The 17301-nt window shown below is 42.7% G+C and overlaps 1 protein-coding gene across 1 annotated transcript in view; it reads right to left on the bottom strand.

The window, feature by feature from the left end:
* Positions 1-17301, bottom strand: part of rbfox1 (RNA binding fox-1 homolog 1) — a 159623-nt gene that overhangs the window by 68035 nt on the left and 74287 nt on the right. The window lies entirely within an intron of this gene.

Below are 17301 nucleotides of genomic sequence, written 5' to 3'. Positions count from 1 at the left end.
TCTAGTGGCGAGGCTCTAGACACAGGAAGGTGAGTGAGTCAGACCCTCTGGATAAATATCATCACAATTATGCAGATAAATTACTATTAAATTCACTAAAAATGTTCAAACATGACCAGTGATCCTCTGATTTTGTCCAGTACCACCAGCTGGTTGATAGTTTTTAGTGAAATGTCTCGAAATGGTCGAAATTAGAAATTAAAGTGATGGAAGTTTGATGTGGTCATTAATCCTTTGAGCCCTCGTTATTGTTTTAAAATTCCAACAAAAAAACACATTTAAAATCCGTCAGTAACAGCTCCACATCTGTGTAAAACAACTACGTATCACTGACACTTGCAGAATTTCTCGTATTGCTTGATTTATGCTCCTGTGTTGAATCTACACTGGAGCCGATGCAGGAGGCCTGGTTCATTGTCAACATTCATTCTTGTCTCCAGCAAAATCTGTTAAACGCTGCAGTGAAAGCACTACCAGGAACAATAGGGCGAGATCATATTTCTCACATATTAGCTCCTTCAAGAAAATAAAGAAGAGAATTTATGTTTTTGATTACACACAAAGTGCTTTTTGACCAAGCTCCAGACCTCATAGCACCTTATTATCCCACCAGAGCACTCTCAGGCTCACTTTTGGATTCTTGAGTATTCAAAAGCAGAATGAGAGGCAGGGCCTTTAACTATCAGGCTCCTCTCCTGTGGAACTAATTCCCTTTTTGGCTTCAGGTGGTAGTCACCCTCGCTGACGCCATGGGCATTGTGTTACTTGCACAATCTAGCACTGAAAACCAAACAGGCAGGTGCTTCAGACTTGGCACAGAGGCTATCTATCAAAACCAGAGTTTCTGTGACAGCTCAGGCAGTGTGAAGGGCATTGAATAATATCAACATCTATAGACGGAGTCAAAGAAAAGAAAAGAAAAAATACGAAAGTTTTCTAAGGAACATGGAGAGAATCCTGATGAAAACAGGGAGAATGTTCCTGGTCAGATGACACCAACAGTGGATGCATAGTCTCAGCAGTGAAGCACAGACATAGCGGTGGGATGATATGGGGCTGCATGAGTGCAAATGGTGATGGAAAAGCGGCATTTATAAATGGCATCATGGAGGTGGCTACCTGGCTGACAAGATGAGTTACAGTCTGTAGGGTGGCAGAAGAGGAATATTACAGCATGATAATGATCCCAAGTACGCTGCCAGAATCACATGGGAGTATCTAATGAAGAACAAACTATAACCTGGCCAATATGGCTTCATCCATCCATCCATCCATCCATCCATCCATCCACCCACCCACTCGTCCATCCATCCATCCATCCATCCATCTGTCCAACCCTCTGTCCATCCATCCATCCACCCATCCATCCACATATCATCCATCCATCCATCCATCCATCCACATATCATCCATCCATCCATCCATCCATCCATCCATCCATCCATATATCATCCATCCATGCACCCACCCACCCATCCATCCATCCACCCATCCATCCATCCGTCCACCCATCCATCCATCCATCCATCCACTCTTAATGTCCTGTGATCTTTAAAACACATGTCTTATTATACTTATTATTTATTACAGGTCTTCTGGGAAAATGACAAAATCTGCTGGGTCAAAAATATACACATAGATACATTTAGTTCCTATTTCTGTTGTGATTATAGCGATGAGTCAGACACTTATTGAGCCTATTGTAGAAATTCTCAACTGCAACTGAAGCATCCGTTTTAGTAATGGGTAGAAGCAGACGGCCTCTCCGGTTCTTCAGCGAGTGAGCCGTGCTTGGCAACCTTCAATAAATAGCACGGGCAGCATTTTAATAACACACACGGCCTGGTGTGGGTAAAAGGGATCGGAGCGGAGGGGGTTAATTTTCCCGGAGGACAAATGTTGTTGTTTTTGTTAAGCCCCTGACATTTTTGCAAATGTCAGCAAAAGAAACATCACAATCTACTAAGAAATCTGTTATGAAACTTACTGAGCCCATTAATGCTGCCCAGAGGGCTAAATTTTTCCATGAGCTTTCCTTTGGCACAGGACAAATTTTATATGTTTTTCACATTCTCACTGCTGGCAAGACTTTAACAGATTATTCTTCATTGCAACCAAAACCTTCAGATTGTGGACATTGAAGCATCTAGAAGCATCTATCTTATTTAATCCATAATTATCTTACAGTATCAGAGTACAACGTTTACAACACACATGCTGCGTATATACCGAGAATACGTCATTTTCATCTCAATAAAGTGGAATAATCATGTTGTACTCAGTGTCAACAGTAGATATCTAATGAGCATGTAGTTGTTTTAACGGTCTGTTCTTCACTCAGAGCTCTCTACTTCTTACCGTGATGATTCTGTTAAACTCTGTTGTGTTTTTTTGCAGCACACACACACGCACACGTACGCACACTGGTCAACTCCACGTCGAGGAAACGTACTTGAAAAGCTGTCCTGCGTAATAAGGACCAATTTATCCATCAATGAGACAGCAGGGATATCCGCTGGATCGTAAAGAGCACTCTACATCACAGACGCACCAACCTAATGGCAGCCACACACACACACACACACACACACACACACACACACACATAATATACTCAAACACAAGTGAAACGTGTGTGTGTGTGTAAATGCTGTCGGTTTTCCAGCACAAAAAGCACAATTGGATCTCTTTTCCAATTTTGTTTAATAATTCCAGTTCTCTAAGATTTTCCATTTGGATTCTTTGAGGGACGGTTGGCAGGAGTTACAACATTAATATCCTGCTTTTACATTATAATAATAATAATCTAATGATATGATATAATGTGTTATCATAGAACAGCCACAGGAGAGGGAAGAAAGGTGGAGACGTATACGACTGGGTTTAGTGTTGGGAAGCAAGTCTCCTCTGATTTGTGACAAAAGTACCAGTATTGTGCTGCAGTTCCTGTAAAGTATTGCCACTAACAGTCAGGTCTCATCTCTATGGCCTAACCCTTATAGATGAGACAATGACCAAACTCTGCATGAAAAGGCTTCAGGTATCAAACACAGAGTTGTATTGCTGTGAGGCAACTGTGCTAACCACTGTACCACTGTGCCGCCCCAGTTTGGTGACATCCATCCATCCATCCATCCATCCATCCATCCATCCATCATCTAACCATTATGTTTTTGGACCTTGTGGGAGGAAGCTGGAGAACCCGGAGAGAACCTACAATGCACGGGGAGAGCATGCAAATTCCACGCATAAAGATCCTGGGTGTCCTCACTGGGACGCGAACTGGTGACCTTCTTGCTGTGAGGCAATGGTACTAACCGCCGATCCACCTTGCAGAGTTTGGCAACATTCATATTCAAATAAATAACTAAAAGTTATCAAAGAACCACCTCTTCCCATCTCATCCTGTCAATTATAAAGCTACAAACGAGCACTTCAACAGCAAAATAAGAAGTAGAGCTCATACTGCCGCGACACACTATGTTTGTTGACTAGTTTGCTGCACGTACAGGTAGAAATGCACAGGCCTAATCACATGTAGTTAACCAGATACAGACTGCAGGTTAATATGGGGACTTGTCATGTGGGCCCCCTGGTTTAAAGGAAACAACTACTAAACACTGACATGTGAGAAATGAAGCCAGTGTATCTCATATATTCCAGTATTAAGATGCTCTAAACAGCACCAACAATCTCAGGTTCTGATGACCAAAACCCTCAGTAATGAGCTCAGATGGAAGCTATAAAGAGTCTGTGATAAATGCTGAGCCTGGTTTCAGCCGACTGATTCACAAAAAGGGACAATATGTAAGATTTCGATTGAACAGCCCTTCAACAGAGGGGCGCAGAATACCACCAGATAATAGTTGTTTGTCTCCATCCCTATGGATCCACACAATTATACCTAACAATGACCTGTTATAAAATAAATAAATAAATAAATAAATAAATAAAAGCCAACTCCTAACTACCAGCAGAATATAAAAAAGTAAAGCCTGTCAAGGTAACATTGTTATCTAAGCATCCTGCATGGCATCAGCTGGACTTTACATGATATTTACTAAGCTATGATCTTAGCAAGGCCTCAGCACCATGAAACGACCGTTGAGTGTGTCATCATGGCTGCATGAAAGATCTGTTTAGAAGAGCCAAGGTCACTGTGGCTGGTTTGTTTGCTCGTAGTCGCACTCAGCCGGCTCATTCTGTAGAACATCATAGTCGGGCTGCATCGTTCTGCTACAGGAGGGGAAACATGGTCAATCGACAGTCGTCTTGGGCAGAACTAAGCGAAGGATACAGCTTCAGGTTTCCCTCAAAACAGGTGGACTTGTTGTGGTGGAGCATTTACGCGCAGGGAGATCAACAATGTCATTAAAATGAATAATTCACAAAAAAAAAAAAAAAAAAGACCTACAGCTTAACTGCACAATCCAAACTTCTGACAAAAGAATGTAGGATAAATATTTTAAAAACTATATTTTTGCAATTTAATTCAAGAAAGAAAGAAATTCTCCCCTGGAGGTAATTCAAGGCCAGTAGAGCAGTTGGACACTAAGGGATGGCAACAGTACAGTACTAAGTATATTAATAGGTGCAGCTATGTGGTAGTTAAAATAGGAAAAAATAAATAAAAATGGAATATGCTGAGACAAGAAAAAGTAAAAATATCATATTGACAACAAATCCTTTACACAAGGTGCTAAAATGGTTCATGGTAAATAAGGAAGAGAATTACAGTATTATGGATTTTTAAAATAGTTTGTACAACTTCCACAAACATTGTCACACTCTAGAAGATATTTCACTGAATTAACTAAATACAACTTTCTTGACTGTATTTTTCTTGATCAAGTTTGTTTTATTTTCCTCCAATCTCTCTTCTTGCTCTCTGCTAACAGCTCCATCGGTTGCAGCGGTCACTCGTGCTCTCTCCTTTGAGCTGAGGAGTTTCTTACAGGATCTGGTGCTGAGGGTTTATCTTGGCTAACAATGGTAAATAAAGGCCTAAAGAGTCAGGAAATGTTTCACTAAATATCACAATTTCAAGCGTACATTTGGTTAATTCTCCTGCACGTCACACACGATGAGTTCAAGTACTGTTGGAATGTTGAAAATCCATAGATTTCTTCTGCTTGACTGGTAAATAGTGTCATTTTGTTCATAATAACATCAGATCTGCAGGTTTTTTTGTGGTTCAGGGGGTGAAAGCAAAAACCTTACACATCGCCCCGTGAAGGAAAGAAAGCGAATGTGCTCCCAAAACACTTAAGAGTGTGTGGTGGTGTGTACGTATGTGTGAGTGTGAATGTGAGAGAAGTTATTCCTGCGAGACATTTATGTTTCAGCCATTACTTAGTGAGAGAGAGAGAGAGAGAGGTGCAGCCATATGTAGGAAAAAGAGAGTGAAGGAGAGAAAAGGATGCAGACAGTGAGTCTTGGCTAAATGCTCTGCTGTGTAATGAGAACCACATTTAGAAGGCTGAAATATTCTTTACGTGGCAGAGCCCTGCACACACACACACACTGCACACACACTCGCTGCACACACAAACACTCACCACCGCATGCACAACACACACTCGCAGGCAACCGAAGGAATACAATTAAAATTCTGAATAAGCATACAGACAGGAGAAGGAATTTTTCGGCCTTTTCAGGATGGAAACGTCTCCGCGGAGCTTCCCTGTGTATTATTTCACTCCAGAATAACACCATTTAAATGTTTTTTTCTGAGAACATCTTAGAACGTATTGACTTTAGGAGGCTGTACTGGAGCCTTTTGTCACCCTGCATTTGCTCAAGACAGCTGCAACTCTCAGAACACTTTAGCAGATGATGCAAAGGGTTGCAAGGTCCGGTTCATAGACGTTAAACCATCAGTAACGACAACACCACGCTCACAAGCGAGATCCCCTAAAAATATGCTCGTCAGGGGTAATAATCAAAGGCTGTAAACAAATCAGGAGTCCTCCTAAATGGCAGTGTTGTTCGCAATCCCTCGTTTGACAGCAAAACTGCAACAGAAGGTGAAAGAAAGCTTAAGCAAGAAATAAAAACCCTGTAGTTTAAGTAATGTGTTTATTGTGCTCCAACCAGTCTGATCATCTTAATCACTGGTTTCTTTCTCCGTCTGACCCTGTTTTTAAACTTGCTGTCCCTGTTCCCAGAGCTAAACTTGTTGAGCAAGTGGTTGGAAGCTGAAAAACTAAAGTTGAGAAAAAAAAAAAAAAAGAAAAGCCAACTGTGCTGCACTTTCATTCTACAAACATTCCTGAGACTTTTCTGTGCCCTGTACTTCTGCTTGGTAATAGTACAGTATATAGGATGTGCATAATTATGTGTTATCTGCACACTGTTGAGAAAACACTGGGTTGTGTTGAGTAATACTTATTTTTTGAACATAAGATTAAAAAATTTGAGGGAAACCATCAAGTGTCTTGTTTGACTCGTCCAAACAGAAAAATGAAATTTGGGGTTGCAGGAGAAGTCACATGTTGGGATGCTTTCTTGGCACCCATGTGAGGCGGCTGCACCCTGAATCCTGAAGTGTTGGTGTGACAGTGAGGCGGCCAGGTTTTTCAACATTTTGCCTGTACGTGGACCAAAACCTGCGCTCACTGAACCTGGCAACCCATGTTTCCAGCGCACAAGTACGAGGCAGATGGATGCTGCTATTTGCCAAGATAAAGTTCTGGCGCATAACCCCGGCATAACAAATGAGATATAATGCATTAATTAGCGAGCATTCAAGGTGTTTTTTTAGAGCATTTTTTTTTCTAGTTTATTTGAATATTTTATAAATTTTATAGTTGGTTTAATTAAGCTTTATTTATTTATTCAGGTGCCATCAATGAGATGAAGATTTTACAAGATAAACCTGAGAAGAAATTATGTAAACACAAGACAAGGACATTAATTCACTCAAGAATACCATCACACGCATGACGACACTAATTAAAACAGTAAAAATATGAGATATTAAAGCTGTAAAGCAGTGAAGACCATCCAACCTTTCATATAGCTCACAGTGGTGGCTGTTCTATTTGTCCTGTGAAGTGAATCAATGGTACGGCAACATCCAGTGGGTTGATAGCAGCAGCATGAGCCTACAGGACACATCCACAACCCAGTGTACATAGCATGGTGGATTACATAACAATATTTATTTTGTAAGAACGCTGTGTTTCAGTGCAACAACCCAATTTGAATTTCTTATTTCCAACCACATGTCTAGCAGTAGTTCTATAAGACCATCCATCGTCTAGTCAAACTCCCGAGTATTTACAACTCAGGCCGCTCTACCAGTTGGATCTCCATTTAGATCATGAGCAGGATTAGGAGCATTGATAGTTTGAGCTCTTATGAGATAGCCACGTTTTGTCTTTTTGGAACTTCGAGTAAGTTTTTAATTAATTGTAAATCGATATAATGTAGACAAACTGACCAGTTGGACCAATGGTCATATGCCAGTTTGATAGAAATCACCCAACCCTTCTGCAAATACAAATTAGTTTAAAGCAAACTCTGGCCCAACACATTAAATGACTTAACTGGTTAATATTCAACAGAAGTTTGTCAAGAAACCCGACTACCTCTTCCAAATGGGGTGTTAAAGACTTGTCCAATGTGATGTCCAGACCTGATGGACTAGATTGTTCTTGATAGCCTTCTGGTTAGGTTAGGGTTCAATAACTATTAGGCTTTGGGGTCAAATTTCCTCTTAATAGGTCTCCTCTGGTCATTAATTTAACACCTACAAAACACCTCTACAACCCTTGTTGCAGTGAAAGTATTGTCTCTTTTATGAATAGGCAAACTGGTCCCTGCTTCAATCTCCACCCAAACAAGAAGATGGCATTATACACAGTCGCTTAAAGGTCGATGTATCAGAATGGTAATTAATTTTACTAATCGCTCTCTAAAACGCTGATAACGGAAAAGAGAAGAATCGCTTTGACGATGTGACTAAACAGCTAATAGTGCATCGCCAATGTGAGGTAAAGGTTTACAGTTTCTCCTTTTGCAAGTGAAAAACAGAACATGTCTCATTCTCTGCTTTTCCTCATGAATGAAAAGCATCACCCTGCAAGATGACAGGATTGGCTCCTCCTTATGGTTTGTTGTGTAGGAAACCCTGGATGTCTGAATCCCTGTGTTTTTCGGGCTGTCATCGGTATGCTGCAGTTTCAAGATGAAAATGTTCAGCCAATACGCTGATGACTTAGTTTGCTCCTGATGTGGCTTCTAGCATATGAAAAACACCATTAGGACGTCTTAACATGACTAAAAATGTAATTACTCATTGGATGGGGTCTTTGTTGTCATGGTTAAAAGATGAACTTGGTTACAGTCAGAAGAAGATTGGGGACATATTGTAATTAAAAAGACTCGGACTATTGATGGATCTTCTTGACTACCCTGATCTCCTCCATGCAGTTTAGTGGATCTAATGCTATTTATCTTTTCTGACCATTCTGTTGTGATCCACATGACCAGTGGGGGATATTCCCAAAATCCAATGTTGTTGGTCTTCGCGGGATTTCGAGCAGGTCCGTTCATCTTTAGCCAGACCTCTGCAGGTTTAGTTTGCCTACAAATAGTGCATCCTGTAGCACTTGAGCTAAGGGTTTAGCTAAGGTTGTGGTTAGAAATGGCACAAAAGATTGTTAGGGCCAAATCTGGGTTTAGGTTAAGGTAAGGAAAAAAAAACAAATCAATGGATAAACTCACAACTGCGTCCTACATATCCCTCTAATCATTGCTGCTCAGCGAACACTCAGAAGAAAAAAGAGGGAACTTCTTACTAAGAACAATGTAATGCAGGGAAAAACCCACTGGATTTGTCCAACTCAAACTCTTACATTTTAACTTCAGCTGAACTTAAGGGGATTACAGACTCCTCAGCTCAACCGACAGACCTGAAAAAAATCTGAACCAAGAGCAGAACGTTCTCTCTTCCATCACATCGCCATGCTCTCGTCTTTCCTAAACAGACACAACAAACCTTTCCCAGCTCGCACAATTTCTTGGCTTCATTTACAAAACACAGCTGCAGCTCATCTCTCTCGCTCTCTCTCGCTCTCTTTTCCTCTCTCTAATGCGTAAATTCATCGACTCCTACTAGCTTGTGCCACGGATGAAGATGAAAGAACGAGGAAGAAAGAAAGCGATGCATGCACGCCGACACCCACGTATACAGATCCTGCAGCTCTGCGAGCCCACATGTACCGCACACGCTCGTGAGCTCACACACAGTCCACAAAGGCAGCATGCAGCACGCTGCCTTTCTGCAGTCACAGTACAAACACTGTGGAGTGAGAGAGAGAGAGAGAGAGAGAGCGAGGGCAGATGCAACAATGAGGAGGTGGTGAGAGAAAGAGAGATGGAGGGGAAAAAACGGTGTGTATTCTCAGAAGTACCTGCTCTACCATTACGCCTCTGCCTTCCTCCATGCACATCCAGTTGCGCTATAAAGTCCAGCCCGCCAGTGTCTGCTTACAGCTAGCATCAGGTATGGATGGCTTTGTGTGTATGTGTGTGTAGTGAGGGAATGAGCAGAGGAGGGAGGGAGGGAGGGAGGGAGGCGTAGGGAGAGAGGAGGGAGGAGGGAGGAGGTGCCACTGTGAATGAAAGCAGAATTCCCCAAAACTGCTCTCACAACTCTTCCTTTCCCCTCATCGTACGATCCTTCCCATCACCTGCATTCGTATAATTTCGCCCCATTCCTTATGTTGGCGTTTCATTCTTCCAGAAGGTATTTGATGCTCTGATGATGATGGCTGAGAGGGCTGTCTGACACGTGTATCAAAAATGTACCGCTGGTGTTCAAGGCGTTTGTGATTCACATCATTTTCATACGAATCAAACCATCCGGCGACCTCCTCGTGCGTTATAGATGAGGGCATTGTCAACCAGAAAGCCGCCACTTCCACCAGGATACAAATTATTCATCATAGGATAAAGGTGATCACTAAGAATAACTGTGTATTAACTTGACGTGACCCCTACTGAGACGGTCCACGCACGCGATGCTATTTATACGACAAAAGGTGTACGTCAGACTGCTGCAGATCATCTGAATGCTCCTCATACATACAGTTTCTCTTCGTGGCAAGCATTTTGTCTAAGCATCATTTATTTTCCTGCCACATGTGGCGTCTGTGCGCTTGCAGTGCAGACATTTCATACAGTCACACGTTTTGGGCCGTACATCCACACAGGGGTCTATGTGGACCTTTGGGGACATGGATGGAAGATCTGACACAGACCCACGGACCAGTACCGGGCCGTGGGTCATTTGGTACCGGGCCGCACAGAAAGAATAAAACCATTTTATTGGTTTATTTTGTTTCTGGCGGCATCTGCAGAGGGGTTTTATTTTGAAAAATGACTAGCTCGTCTTCCCGTCACTTCCACCTGTGCTTCCTTGATTCTGTCAGTTTTCATTAAATGAAGCAGTCATTCTAACCGCTGCAGAAATGAATAAAAAAACTTCTCTGGAGAGCTTCTTTGAAAAGACGGAGAGATTCGATGTTGAGGTCGTAGGAAACTGTCTTGCTTGAAACTGGTCCGTGGTGCAAAAAATGTTGGGGACCGCTGCCCTAGTACAGACGTGGACATGGAAGGCATTGATTGGCATTAAGGGGAGAAATGGACCTAAATCATGCCATCAAAATGCCTCCTACAGAGTACAGGATTATGAACTGTCATCTGTCATATTATGAACTGCAGGAGTTCATAATATAACACTAGCGGTTGTGCAGTCTTAGTGGCTGAAGCTCCTGCCATCCTTCTTCTATCAGTGAACCCTCTTTCAAAGTGACTGTGATATTTTTCCTCTGCCGTCTTGACACAAATTCACGTTGTATGCACTAGTTTGTTTCAAACATAATGTGAGGAAAACAGTTTGTATGCATGGTTACCAGCTGTCAGCACCAGTGGGGATGTACCCCTTAGTGAGCCCTGGTGCCACAGAGCATGGAATTACGGTAGTTTAAATGATAAATGGTCTGTGCTTACGTAGTGCCATTTTTAACCTTTGCTAGGGTCTACAAAGTGCTTTACAATGTGTGTTTTTATTCACCTATTCACACACAGGCTCACATACCCACAGCAGCAGCCATTGCTGCCATGCAATGTGCTTGCCTGCCAGTGGAATCAACTTGGGGTTCAGTGTCTTAACCAAGGACATTTGGCAAACGGAGGTATTGGGGATGAACTTGTCAGCCTTACGATTAGTGCTCTACCACCTGAGCCACAGCTGCCAGTTAATGCTTCAGCCTTAGTTTGCTGTGAAGATGTGTGCTGTTATCTCTCTTCTGCTTCCCAGGTACTACCCTTCCTCCTGTAGAGCCTGAGGGAGGCGACATTGCCTGTGGGCCGGTGTATTCAAGGTGTGGAGCTGTGCGGGGGTTTAGTCTTTGCCCTGTCTGTGGAAAGAGGTCTGGGATGCTTATTCATTGAATGGGACATTGAATCAAGTGCTTGACAGTTGGCCTGTGATGAATATTTCTGTTTTATCTGCATATCTCTGAAAATGTTGTGACATCCAGCTATGGGCGTCATGGAGGCAGTTCAACAGTGAGTTCTGATAGCATTGTCAAAGCTTGGATTGATCTGAGCATCATCAGTGTAAAACTGGAAACTGAGTGAATATGTGGATGTATAAGGAGCCAAGAGGGTGTATGTAGAGGGAGAACGGGATTGAACTAATTTTATAGGACGTGTATCTAAAGGACAGGTCAAGGGTTTCTTCTTAATCACCACAGCAGTTAGTGAAGATGAAAAAATCTGATTAAAAGAGGAGAGAGACTTCACAAGGTTTATTAGTTATGTAAGAATCCTGGGAAGAAAGAAAACCTCTGATATTTGAGCTCTCCAGAGTAAAGAAGGAAAGAAATTCTTTGCATTTCTCAAGGTTGGCATTGACTATCCGGCCCAGGGGAGGATCACTGATATGAGTCACGCTGTTCAGCAACGTTGTTTTGTTGGACTGATTGATTTTAATTAGAGATGAAAAAAGAATATGCTGCTCTAGATTTTTTGAAAAGTCTTAAGTCACTCGTTAGTCGTTAGTTTAAGCTTATAACTTCCACAACCGATCCACCCTTTTCTCACTTCAGCAGTTCAATTTTCACTTCAGCACCTGAATAATTTTCATTTATCTGCGGAGTTGAGAGGTAGCTAGTTCATTTGGTCTTGAAGGGAATGATTTCATCAAAGATAGAGGAACATCTATTATTAAAATGATTGAAAAGTCCACTTGCAGAAGGAGGCAAGCTGGAGGCTCTGGTGGGAATATTGATGGTAGAGGTGAATTTAGCAGGAGAGGATGAGATACAAGTTCTACATCTGGTTTCGGGGGATAGAACTACAGGTAACAAAAGGCCGCACAAAGTTAAACAAAAGGCATGTGGGGTAAGAAGTACAGACGTCAAGATCAAGAAGGAAGAAAGACAGTAACCTCACAGTGACTGTCCAACTTTGCAACTTGGCAAACTCTTCGTTGGCAAATTTTTACAGTGATTATAATTGCAAAACACATATTTGACACTCCAGGACTGGCCTTATCGTTTTAGGTGTCTGAATCTCATCTTCATAGATTTGCACGACTCACATTCCTGTTCTCACTGACCTTGATGAATAACCGAGAAACGCTGGGTGTTTCTTTTAATTCGAAGCCATTGTGAGTGGGTTTTTCTTTTTGTAACTTGATGACTGCTCATGCTTAGGGCAGCGAAATGCGTTCTCTCATATGAACACCTTATTAATAGATCAACAGAAGGTGACAACTGCACCATCATACCAGCTAAAAAACATAGAATAAGCTACGCAGTCTGTATGTGAGACAGAATAGTCGCAGCGTCCAATGTGTATGATGCAAAGGAACATTTAAAATCAAAAGTGACCAAGAGGAAGGCAGAGGCAGAATAAGCCCCATAAGAAAATGCCTGTGGTGCCGTAACCAATGTGGCAACTTCATAGCACAACACAACCTTGTAGCAGACCACCGAAATGAACTTTAACCACCTATATGCTGATGATGAGGGGGGGTAAATCCAGAGAATTTACAGATAATCCATGTAAGTTGGCATGTATGCAAATGCCCAGATGGTTCACAACTGATTGAACTGAACTCTTTCAACTATGGGCTATACATATCAAATTAGGCCCGAATGCAATCCCATGACCAATAGGATAGGCAGGTCCCACAAGGGCCTCCACAGATGAGTTCAATCGTTTGCTTTTTCTCTCAACAACATGACTAATAAACGGTATGTGAGGGAAGATGGTAACTACATAAGCAAACACAGTGAAGCTAATGAGGCTGCTTGCTTAAAAAAATAATTAGACAGCCTCTGTTGGTGTTGAACAAATACAATAATAGCTTCAAGAAATCAATACTTCATTTACTTGTTATATAATATCACTTTTCCATTTCAATTCCATTTACTTTGACAAGCTGCCCCTTTACAATAACAACAACAATATATGTATTTAATATTCCAATCAGACTCAACATTAAAACCAGATGTGTAACAGACCCAAGGCCTCGACTCCACAGGACATCTGAAGGTGTTCTGTGGTATCAGGCGCCTTGAAAGTTGTAAGGTGACTGATTGATAAGGTGGGGTCTCCGTGGATTAGACTTGTTCTTCGGGCCCTTCCAAGGGCGGCTGTGGCTCAGGTGGTAGAGCGGGTTGTCCTCCAATTACAAGGTTAGCGGTTCACTCCACAGTCGAAGTGGGCCAGACACTGAACCTGAAGTTGCTCCCAATGGCAGGCAGCACCTTGCATGGCACCATTGGTGTATGAATGTGTGTGAATGAGAAACACACTGTAAAGCGGTTTGGATTAAAGCGCTATGTAAGTGCAGACCATTTACATCCCACACAAGTTTGATTGGACGGCGATCTGGGGAATGTGGAAGTGACAACACCTTGAACTCTTTGTCATGTTCCTCAAACCATCCCTGAGCACATTCTGCAGCGCGTCTGAGAGCAACATCCAGCAGAACGAGGCCATCGGGGATTACCGCTGCCATTCAGGAGGAGTATGTGGTCTGTAGCAACGTTTAGGTGGGTGTTGTGTGTCAAAGAAACATCCACATGAGTGCCAAGGTGTCCCTATAGAACGTGGTGCAGAGCATCACATTGCCTCTCCTCCCACAGCGCATCCTGCTGCCGTCTCTTCCTTTAGGTAGATCAGTCACACGCACCTGGCCGTCCACATGATGCAAAAGAGAAACGTGATTCATCAGATCACACCACCGTCTACTGCTTCATGTTCATGCTGGTAGAGATTAATACAGATGTTGCGTCTGTCACACTTTTGACAAAATAAAAAACTGAATTTTATAGCACTTAAGAAAAACTCTGAATTATATCTAAACAGGAAACGTTTGGTAAATTTTAAAAACAACCATCGCTGCCAAAATCGAGCAATAAAGTGAACTTCACTTTACTTTTCCCATCAAATAAACCCACTCGATTTCTGCTTCATTTCCTTTCTCTCTTGATGATGATAATTATTTGAGTGGCTGGTCCACGGCCTCCACCCCTCTTATGTAATGCCAAGTTCTCTCTTTGTGAAACACTGAATACATCTGTCTCAGCCTCTCTGTAGATCTACGGCTTTCATAGGAAAGCCTATCAGTCAACAATGAATCACATAGCAGAGGAAGAAAAAAACAAGACACACACACACACACACACACACACACACACATGGTGTATCATCAACAGCTCAATAGTTTGCTAAGCAGCCATGGCCTTCTAACTGTTTGATCACCCAGACACACAGAGAGAAAGCGAGTGTGAGTGGAAGCTGGATCGAGCAGGGAAAGGGTGGGTTCCAGCCAGATTGTGTGCGTGCGTGCACGAGGGTGAGCGCACGTGTCCTGGTCATGTATTTGACAGATGGTTTGGGGCGATATGAGGCAGGGTGTGACCAAAGCAGCACACACACACACACACACACACACACACACACACGGACACACACAGCACTGCTGGGCTGGCTGGCCGTCCTGCTCGTCTGGCCTCCGGTCCTGACAGCAGGACTGGAGGCCAGACGTTCATTCATTCACTTACTGAGACAGAACTTCATCTGAGTCATGAGTCAGCCGGCCACTATGGACAGATTACGAAACAATGGAGCGCACATGTTAACCCGTAGGCTAGGTACAGTACAGGTAGTGTGGCAACAATAAAAGGATGTGCTTCATTATTAAACTGAGGGCTTCATAAGGGCGATAACAGTCACAATGCAACATGTGTACTTTACATCACTGAAATGCTTCTAAAAGCTCATTCATGCTGTATGTTCAAAACAATTAGCAACACGAACAGACACTAAGAATTACAAAACTATCAACCAGACTGCTGACAGCAGCAAGCAAGAGTGAAATCAAGAGACCACAAAGCTCTTTAAGAAACACTGAGTCTATCTTGCATGTTTAGCATTGAGCTGCTCGGTGGTTAGCACCGTCGCCTCACAGCTACAAGATCCCCGGTTCGCATCCCGGTTAGGACACCCGAGACCTTTCTATGTGGAGTTTGCATGTTCTCCCCGTGCAGCGTGGGTTCTCTCCGGGTTCTCCGGCTTCCTCCCACAGTCCAAAAACATGTTGAGGTTAATTGGTGATTCTAAATTGTCCGTAGGTGTGAATGTGAGTGTGCTTGGTTGTCTGTCTCTAAGTGTAGCCCTGTGATAGACTGGTGACCTGTCCAGGGTGCCTTGGGATAGACTCCAGCCCCCAGCCCTCCACAAGCCTAGTGAGGATTAAATGGTGTGAGGATGATGGACGGATGTTTAGCATGAAAGCGTCAATGGCAGGAAGTCTGAACAAGAACTGTTATGAGCTTTATAGCGCTGGAATTAACTACACAGGTTACTGTATGGTCACTATACTTTCCAACAAGAACTATAGTGTCTAATTAACATTCTATTACAGTTTTAGTTTGAGGAATAATGTGTGTCTTTCTTAACTTGTACATCCGTTGCTTTGTACATGTATGTGTGTGTAACTTTGAAGGACCGTCATCGCTGTTATAGCAGCTTCTCTTTCCTGGTGTTTAACACTTGTTCATTTGCTTAACAAGCCTGCAGATGTTGTTCTGTTGTCAGGATCAATGTTTGCATTTAGTAGAAACTGAAAGCCATTACACTGGCACATACAGCTAGCTGAGAGGGAGAGAGGGAGAGAGAGAGAGAGAGAGAGGGCGGTTGTGAAAACACAGATGATGGCTCGGTAATACAGGCCCATCTGTTGGCTGCTGGAGAGAGGTGTTTGTATCTCACACACAAAGCTGCGAACATTTTGCTAAATCACGTCATGTGATGGCACGTTTTTTCTGTTTGACATATTACGGCAGGGCGTTACACTCATGAGACACTTTGTTAAGCACATTGAGTGTGAAATATACAAAAGGTTCGCCATAAATTAGACTTTTACAAAACTTCTGTATTTGTTTTTGTTGATGTCGTCAGGAAGGTGGTGATTGTTCTCTACGTGTACCATCAGGGTCATTGTTGTCCACATCATTAACATACATTAAGAGTTTTAATTCTGCTCCAAATCTGTTCTGATTCATTAAAAATTGCTTTCCGACTCTGAGGACTCTCTCTCAGTCCCTCTCTGATCTGTTCTTAACCTCCTAAAAACTCATCTCTCGTCATCACGGTTACATATTTGAAGTTTGCTTCGTAAAAATAATCCCTTCCTGCCTGAACATGGCTTAGATGCAACCCTGCATTTAAGCCTCTTTAAGCATGAATACACACATCACTCTCTCCAAACACCCCTCCATCGCTCACCTGCAGCTCCAGCATACCAGCTCATCTGTGAGTCTTCTCAAGCTCTGTAAAACTGCAACACAACAGCAAGTCATGCTGTACTCTGAAGGTGTCTTTGGCTCTGGTGCTGTACATCTCTTACTAAGGCCTCACCAACCTGCCCAGGGTTTACTGCTTCCTCTTCGCTAACCTGTTCTCTTAGTCTCACCCTAACTGGTAGAGGTAGAGGTAGTCCCCGTCCCTCAGCCTGGTTCTGCCTGACGTTTCTTCCTGTTAAAGTATTTTTTTTCCCCATTGTTGCCAAACAGCTGCTCAAATATCGTGACTGTGTGTTAAGTACCAAAACAAAAAAACAAGTGCAGTTTCTCTTTTTGTTTGCTGTCACAATCGATGTCTGTGAAGCTTCTCAGTCATCCAGGTCGTGGTTATTCTGGTAGATTAATCGTAGAAACTGGAATTGCTTGAGTTCCTTGGAGACATTCCACCTCTCATCCAAGAGGCTTC

The sequence above is a fragment of the Stegastes partitus genome, unplaced genomic scaffold (genome assembly GCF_000690725.1).
Source record: "Stegastes partitus isolate 25-593 unplaced genomic scaffold, Stegastes_partitus-1.0.2 Scaffold381, whole genome shotgun sequence".
NCBI classification, from domain to species: Eukaryota; Metazoa; Chordata; class Actinopteri; family Pomacentridae; genus Stegastes; species Stegastes partitus.
Note: the sequence above shows the minus strand (reverse complement) of the source record. Positions and strands in the feature narration are given on the sequence as shown.